General features: G+C 46.2%; 1 pseudogene; it reads left to right on the top strand.

Moving 5' to 3' along the window:
• Positions 1 to 498: 498 nt before the first annotated feature.
• On the top strand, positions 499 to 5,222 carry LOC125438501 (annotated as a pseudogene).
• The last annotated feature ends 3,792 nt before the right edge of the window (positions 5,223 to 9,014 follow it).

Genomic DNA, 9,014 nt, shown 5'->3' with positions numbered 1-9,014 from the left:
AGGAGAGATTATGAATGTCTTTCCCTCGACTGATCCGGGCCCTACCTAGCTGGCACTGGGCAAGTCGTGCATCCTCCATCACCTGGAAGGGCTTCCAGACCAAGGATTTGAAGGGGCACCCATGCTGACCAGCAGCTGGGAGGAGCTTGGGCAGACTTGACCTGGGAGGAACTTGGGCAGGCTCACTGTATCTAGGGCAGTGGTGGCCAATTGGCTATGCTGGCAGGGGCTGATGGGAATTGTAGTCCATAACATCTGGAGTGCCAAAGGTTCGCCACCATGGATCTAGGGGCTCAGGAAGAGATGGCCAAAGGGGAAGAGGTTAAGATGGCAGTACCTGGGGGATGCCCCTCCATTCCAAGTTCTGCCCCACAGAACCCACAGATAGAGGTTACAGTAGGAGCAGCAGCGAAAGCCAAGCGTCACACTGAAGTCTCTTGAACCTCCGTCTGAAATGACATCTGCTGGAACCAGACCTTCTTTTTATGTTCGTTGGCCATGCACAGAAAAATTGGGGGGGGGGGATCCATACAAAAACAGAGAAGCAAGAAGGACGTAAATCTCAGCTCCCGTTCCAACCTGCGCCTGGTGGGCTTGGCTGGTTCAGAAAGACAAAAGAAGACCAAAGCAGAAGGAGATCGGCTAAGAGAAGGAATTAACGTTAGCAGAGGTCTCCTCTTCCTGGGAAACGTCATCAGTGCTCTTGGGGATTAATCTAAGCGAGGGAACTATGCCCCTTCTAGGGACTCAAAACTCACACGCCTCTTGCAAGGTTCCTCGGGAGGCAACCGCTCTGATGATCGCCTGCGTGAGCCCAGCAGATGCCAATATGGAAGAGACTCTGAATATGCTTTGCTACGCTGACAGGGCGAGGAAAATAAAGAACAAGCTTATCGAGAATGTTGAAACACACACACACACACACCCTAGCAGCAGAGATCAACCAGTTAAGACGGCAGGGTCAACAGCTCCAGGGCCTACTTCTGCAGGCTCATGGTGGAACACTTCCAGTGTCTATTGGTGGAGAAGCATGAGAAAACTTGCAGCCCCTGATGGAGAAAAACCAGGCCCTGGTGGAGGACAATGAGAAACTGAGCTGTGGCTTGAGTGAGGCCGCTGGTCAGATTGCCCAAATGCTCAAGAGGAGAATTATGTTGGAACAGCGGGATGAGAAGACCAGTGGTAAGATGGAGGAGCTCCAGCAGCATGAAGCGTTGCACCGGGACCTGCAGAAAATGCTCAAGACTCTGGAGGACAATGCAGGGGTGTCCAGCTCTGGCATTTCAGTCGTTCATGGACTACAATTCCCATCAGCCCTTGTTGGCATGGACCTGAAGAAGAAACTGAAGGAGCAGCCAAAGCTTCTGAAGATGAGAGAAATTACTGAACGGACAGTCTCTAAACTGAACCAGGACATCCGGCCAACGAAAAACCCGTGGGTTCAGCTGATACATCAGATGAAAGAAGATGAAGACATTTAGGCAGCGGAAGCTGCAGAAAGACAAAGAAGTGATCCAGCTGAAGGCGCAGGGCCGCAAGAGGCAGTATGAACTGGCCAAGCTGGAGCAAGACTTCCAAAAGCAAGTCAGTGCACTGAGGCAAAAAGCAGAGGAGGCTGCTGCTGCCAACAAATGCTTGAAAGATGCTCTTCAGAAACAACGGGAAGTTTCTTTTAAAAAAAAATATTATTGTATCATTTGAATTTTACAGTTTATAGTAATTTTCCTCTTCATACATTTTCAAACAATACTTTTCCCCCCTTTTCTCCCTCCCCCCATTACTTCTTCTTCATAGTTTTGTCACACAAACAGCAGTAAGTTCGTTCTCTGTAGCCTCTTCTCCCATATTTCTTCGTTGACTTGAGCTTCTTTCATCCAGTCCACGTATATTATCCATATCTTCAAAATTTCATTCTGTTTATCTTGCCATGTCTTATTTTTGGTTAGTATCAAGTGTCACTTGTTCTCAGATATATTCTAACCATCTCTGAAGTGTCCACTGCCACCCTCCCTTCTCTATGGGTTGTTGCCAGTGGCGAATCTGCCTAGGGACAAGGGGGGTCAAATGTCCCCAGGCGCCCCCTTGTGGGGGGCACCAAAATTGCAGGTCCATTTTCATGTTTTTTCTAATTTTTAGTGTTTTTTCAGTTTTTTGCTTGCAGTGGGTGCTGTCTTTAGGCTAGCAGCACCAAAAATTCAGGGATGTTTCAGCAGACCCTCCTGATGATACCACCCAAGTTTGGTGAGGTTTGGTTCAAGGGGTCCAAAGTTATGGACGCCCAAAGGGAGTGCCCCATCCCCATTGTTTCCAATGGGAGCTAATAGGAGATGAGGGCTACACCTTTGAGGGACCATAACTTTGGGTCCCCTGGATCAAACTTCACTAAATCTAGGTGGTATCATCAGAATAGTTTCCTGCTGATTCCACACAGGTTTGGTGAAGTTTGGTTCAGGGAGTCCAACGTTATGGACCCTCAAAGGTGTAGCCCCCATCTCCAATTAGCTCCCATTGGAAACAATGGGGATGGGGCACCCCCTTTGGGAGTCCATAACTTTGGACCCCCTGAACCAAACTTCACCAAAACTGGGTGGTATCATCAAGAGAGTCTCCTAAAGATACCCTGAAATTTTGGTGCTGCTAGCTTAACAATTGCACCCCTGACAGCAGGCACCCTCCTAAATTTCCCTAGATTCTCCTTTTAAATCCAACCCCTTCGGCATGGATTTAAAGGGAGAATCTGAAGTCCCCAGTTTAAACATTGAAAGTGATGCTGTTTCAGGGTGGGGGAGAATCTACCCCAAAACAGCATCCCTTTCAATGTTGTTTTAACTGGGGACCCCAGATTCTCCCTTTAAGGTGGATTTAAAAGAAGAATCTGGGCTCCCTAGTTTAAACACCATTGAAAGTTATCCTGTTTGGAGGTGGATTCCACTGAAGGTGTTTTGTGAGAGATGATGCTGACATTTGTTTGGTAAATGTTTTGCTGGGGATGATTTGTGAGATATTTACATGCTTAACACCAACTTGCACTGGCTTGGAGCTGTTTCTCAGGCTAACAACGTACCTCTTAGGGTTGATGTGAGGACAAAATTAGGAAAGATAGTTGGTGAGGAGAGAGCCATGTATGTTTTGCTGGGGGTGGGGGGTGATTTGTGAGAGATGATGCTGACAAATCACCCCCCACCCCCAGCAAAACATACATGGCTCTCTCCCCACCGTCTTTCCTAATTACCAAATTATGTAGGGTTGGTGTGAGGACAAAATTAGGAAAGAGTTGGTGGGGAGAGAGCCATGTATGTTTTGCTGGGGATGCGAGGTGTTTTGTGAGCTGGTGCATTGTTTGGTCATGGTGGGGGAAGGTGGCTATCCATATGGGGGGGTGGGGCGCCAAACTCAGGTTTTGTCCCCGGGCTCCAGTTTGCCTAGATACACCTCTGGTTGTTGCAATCCACATTGGCAGCAGCCCAGCAAAAATGCAATGCAAAATTGGTCAAATAGAAAATCTCGAGCAAGCTTTCCTAGTTGTCCTTTTAAAATGCCTCTTCCCCTTTTCTGTTGCCTTGGAAACCAGCCAACAGGAAAAGGGCAACAGTAGATTGTTCCTTGCAATCCAGCAAAGAGCCACCTTTGTCAGTCCAGGAGAGCTCACCCAGAAGAACACCAGCCAAGGTAACTTTAAAGGGGAGGGTTAAAATTTAAAGCCCAATCGCCAGCGTCACAAATGGCCTTTAAAAAATTTCCCCCTTCTCCACATAAGCTGCGGAAAAGCCATTTTTTTTTTCAGTTTTTCAGCTCCATTTGAATGGCCACTTTTTCAATTTGGAATACTACAATGTTGTAGTAATGCTCTTGCTCACCTCATTCCAATAAAGCAGGTGGAGGAGAACTTCCCAGTGGATTGTGCCAAGTACACTAGCTGTATAGGTCAATTCCCAGACTACCACACTTAGTGATGCCCCAAATCGATTCAGAAGGACGTGGCTACCTCACTATTCTTTATCACAGGGGTGGCCCTATGCATGGGATCTGTTTACTTCTGAGTAAGTGCTGCAAAACCGGAACCTCTCAAAAGCAATATAGCCAAATAGCTAAGGCACTTGGAAACAAAACCAGAGTTGTACTAATTAATTGCCAAACTCTTGAACTGTGGGGTTTTTTTAAAGCACAAATTGTTTTCTCTTCCCCATTTTAGACCTATTCCTGTATCCCAAGGAATCAAAAATGCACTGAACTATTTGTTTTACACTGCAGAAGTGGAGCAGCCTGGTTCAACCAGTCTCCCTTCATTCCAGGCTATATTTTTTGCATCGCACGTGATTTCCTAGTTCTAATTTTAAAGAGCACCTGTTTGGTTTGGGCCAAATCCAACCCAAGTTAAGCACAGGTCTGTCCCAGGGAAATCAATGGGATTAAAATGCATTTCACTTTGACTGGGCGGTTCCTTTCTTTCTTTTTATTTAATTTCAAAAGGTGGCAGATATTCAAAAAGCTAGCCTTGAAAGTAAAGAACCTTCTTCAAAAAAAACCCTAGCGCAAGCCATCCGACTGTACCACGAAATAAAACAACTATTACGTTGCCAGAGCATCACTTTAAAAAATCCTGTCCGGCGTTCTCATGTTCATACGGGGATGCAAAAGAAAGTGAGGCTAGGAATAAATAAAAAGTCTGCTTTCGGTGGTCGAACTCAGGAAGAGTTTTGTGCTCCAAGCAAGATTCCGAAAGGCAGAATCTCAGCAGCCTCCTACCACGGTTTACAAATAACAAACTAGGAGTGCTCTCCAGAAACTCCCCCCACCACAAGGATCCTCCCTCGCCTCAATTGTTTCTTAATATGCTTTTAATGACCTGTTCTCCTCATACTTACCTCGCTGCTTCCCAAACTGTTTGTACTGTCCCCAATAACACTCAGCAGAAAGCTGTCATTCCTGCCTAAATCCTGCCTAAGGTTGGATGCGGTGCCGACGTTGGACAGGGTCAAGGGGTCGCCATCGATTTTGGAGGCCACCTGGAGAGCCCGGGCCGTGAACTGACTCAAAAAATTTATATTAGAACTGGAATGGGCCACCTCCCAGGGCTAGGCCTCCACGAACACTCCGCCAGCGGGAGGGGGCCCGGCCTGCCCCCGCTGGAAAAGAGGCCAGAGTTGTTGACCCTGTTAGCTGACCGCTTCAAACTTCTGGAGAATTTTTCTGGCAGTTGCCACGGCGACTGGGCACTCTAAGCTTATCCTCTTTACTGAAAGTGGGGGGGGGGAGGAAATTAAGAAGAAAAATGTTAAAACCTACCTTGCCGAGATGCCCGTCAGGGATCAGATACATAAATGTTTTAATTGTGTGTTTTCCCCATTGCCCGGTGCGCCAGTAAATATGAAACTCCAGTGTCAAAAAGGTGATTCGTATAAAAAGTCCCCCCCCCCCCCGGTAAAAGCGATGATGATTGTCATACAAATTCAGGCGACAGGATATCTCTGGCCATGGCAACTATTTCAAGGAGCAAGGGAACAGATATTTCTCTTCTGTTATTCTTAAGCAGGTGTCTGAAATTTCTGTCCGCCGTTATAAAGGCTCTCACCAACCTGCGACGATGAAGTGTTTTCACACACTCTGAATAATGCACTTTAAACCTACTTTCGAGGCACTTTAACGATCTTTTGCAAATGGATTTCGCACAGTAAAAAACAATGGCAAAATGTACTGAAAGTGAATTATTCAGCCTGTGTGAAAGTGCTCCCAGCTTCTGTCTAAGCACATGGTATTTATCTACGATATTTTTATCCTGACTTTCTTCCATGGAGCCCCCTTTTTATGCTAAGACAGTGGCCCTGTTCACCAGTTACAGAACACGCACATACAGTTTGTATGCAGTGTGCGCTTCATTGTTCTACATACATGCCATTGAGTAATGGAGAAGCGTGGGTTAAGGGGCGACATGATAACCATGTTTAAATATTTGAAGGGATGTCATGTCAAAGAGGGAGCAAGCTTGTTTTCTGCTGCCTTAGAGACTTGGGCTCATTCCGCACATGCAGAATAATGCACTTTCTTACTGCTTTCAATGCTCTTTGAAGCTGTGCAGAATAGCAAAATCCACTTGCAAACAGTTGTGAAAGTGGTTTGAAAACGCATTATTCTGCGTGTGCGGAAGGGGCTTAGGACACAGAGTAATGGATTCAAGGTGAAGGAAAAGAGATTCCATCTAAACATTAGGAAGAACTTCCTGACCGTCAGGGCTGTTCGACAGTGGAATTCACTGCCTCGGAGAGTGGTGGAGTCTCCTTCTTTGGAGGTTTTTTAAACAGAGGCTGGATCAGCCTATGTCGGGAGTGCTTTGATTGTGTGTTCCTGCATGGCAGGGCCCTTGCGGTCTCTTCCAACTCTATGATTCTATGATTCTAATTCTCATGACTCAGTCAATGCAGGTACAGTTCGCTGTGTAATTCAGTCCTTCACATTTATCCAGATACGATTCCTCAGTTTTATTTGTGAAGTGAATCTTTGCTGGGTTTTCGTTGCAAACAGGCTTATACATGTGCGTGCAGGTTGTATTTGAGTTCACTGTTAACATGTGAACAATAGAGACTGGGGTGCTGTGTGGTTTCCGGGCTGTATGGCCGTGTTCTAGCAGAATTCTCTCCTGACGTTTTGCCTGCATCTGTGGCTGACATCTTCAGAGGATCCTCTGCCAGCCACAGATGCAGGTGAAACGTCAGGAGAGAATGCTGCTAGAACACGGCCATACAGCCCGGAAACCACACAGCACCCCAGTGATTCCGGCCGTGAAAGCCTTCGACAATACAACAGAGACTGTCCTAATGTCGCCCAGCAAACTTCTTGGCAGAGGCGGGGGGGGGGGGCTGAGCACAGAGACCGTAGCCCAACATTCTATTTAATACGCTACATTGTCCTTCTTACAGTGCAGTACTGAGCAGAATTGCACCTTTCTACGCCCATTGACTGCAGTGGATTTCAGAGGCATAGCAAGGGGGGAAACTGGTGTGTCCTCCACCCCCATTTCGCCATGGAACGCCCCGCCACACCCCCACAGGGGTGCGTGCCCAGTGCATCATGACCCCCTCCCCCTTGGAGCTACGCCTCTGGTGGATTTAGAAGGGCATATGTCTTCTTCAGACTGGCCTGTTAACACATTAAAAACCATAATGATTTTGTTGTCTGCAAGGTTTAAAACGTAAGCACATGTGCCTAAACATCATCCATCTAACCACTGTGCAGAAACAGAGCTGTCTCTTGGCTGTCAGGTAAAGGTGCTGCCAATTCTAGACGGAATATGGAGCAAAGCAGGAAGATGAGAAAAGGATTTGTGCAGTTTTCACCATAGAGATAGAGCGGCTGGTGCAGTTTTCACTCCAAACGGACAGAGCAATTTGGTGGAGACATGAAGAAGTCTTTGAAAGAACTCTTCAATCCCCTCACAATTCATAGAATTTCTTGGGATCGTGACTCTGAAACTGGAATGAAAACAGGTTTAAATGTTTGGTGGGTAGTTGCAGTCCTTCCCCGCCACCCTGTAATTTGTGGATTTGTACAGTGTTACAATATTTTAGTCAATAGTAGGTACGATGCCGTATAAAATATCAGATACGTTAAGATCATTAAAGCATAAATGAATTAAACAATAAAATTCAATAAATAAGTTGCAAGAAACTAATTGAAAAGGACAAAAAAGACAACATGAAGCAAAGAAGTAGACACTACAAGCAAAGAAGTAGACACTACAAGGTGAAGATGGAGCAAAACAGCTGTGTGGGAGTCATTTCATTATGGGTTATTTCTTTGCTGAGTTTGACTATATTGTCCTGTAAAAAGCATTGCTCTATTCAAAGCGCATAGGGCTGCAAACCTTTAGATCAGGGGTGTCCAACTCTGGAGTTTCAGATGTTCATGGACTACAATTCCCATCAGTCCTTGCTGGAATGGCCAATTGGCATCCAGAGGTGTGCAATTGGTGCAGAGGTGTCCAACTCTGGCACTTCAGATGTTTATGGACTACAATTCCCATCAGTCCTTGCTGGCATGACCAGTTGGTATCCAGAGGTGTGCAACTGGTGCAGAGGTGTCCAACTCTGGCACTTCAGATGTTTATGGACTACAATTCCCATCAGCCCTTGCTGGCATGACCAGTTGGTATCCAGAAGTGTGCAACTGGTGCAGAGGTGTCCAACTCTGGTGCTTCAGATGTTCATGGACTACCATTCAGATGTTCATGGACTAACAATTGGCCATGCCTGCAGTGGTTGATGGGAATTGCAGTCCATGAACATCTGAAGTGCCAGAGTTGGACATCTCTGCATGGTAGCTGGAGATCTCCTGGGATTTCAACTGATCTCCAAACGACAGTGATCAGTTCACCTGGAGAAAATGGCTTCTATGGAGGGTGGAATCTATGGCATTGTACCCCATTGAAGTTCCTTCCCTCCCTAAGTCCAGCCTTCCTCAGGATCCACCTCTGAAATCTCTTGGTATTTCCCAACCCTAAGTGTGCGACCTGTTCTTAGCACAGTTCACAACTCAAACCATATTTTTCATCTCTCTGCAAAAGAGCAGGTTGAGTTGAGTGGCCGTATGGTAGACGTGGGGTTTTCCAAGATAGCTGCAAGATAGAAGCAGTTGCATGATCATTTTGTCATCTTCTGAGCTTTGAGAACAGAGCATTACAATGATTTCAGGTAGGGGTTTTGTGGGGTGAGGATTAAGATGCCCGTTCTCTCACTTGGGGTTGCGATAATTTCCACCACTTTCCCTACCCAATCCAGGACCTGGGAGAGCTCAAAGGAAGGGGTTGGTACTCAGTATGACTGAGTCTCATTGTTATATTGTGGGCAGTTGTGAATTTGTGGATGTTCCATCATTGTATGGTATAGGTATTTTAATATGGTCCTTCAAGATAAAAGCATTTGCTTCAGTTTCACTTCCAGGTTGGTTTATAACTGTGGCCAGTTTTGGCCTAGCAGACCCAGACCAGACCTTGCTTATGTTATAATATTATTTTGATACCG

Source organism: Sphaerodactylus townsendi, linkage group LG08, assembly GCF_021028975.2.
Source record: "Sphaerodactylus townsendi isolate TG3544 linkage group LG08, MPM_Stown_v2.3, whole genome shotgun sequence".
In the NCBI taxonomy this organism is placed as follows: Eukaryota; Metazoa; Chordata; class Lepidosauria; order Squamata; family Sphaerodactylidae; genus Sphaerodactylus; species Sphaerodactylus townsendi.
This window is presented reverse-complemented; position numbering and strand designations above follow the sequence as displayed.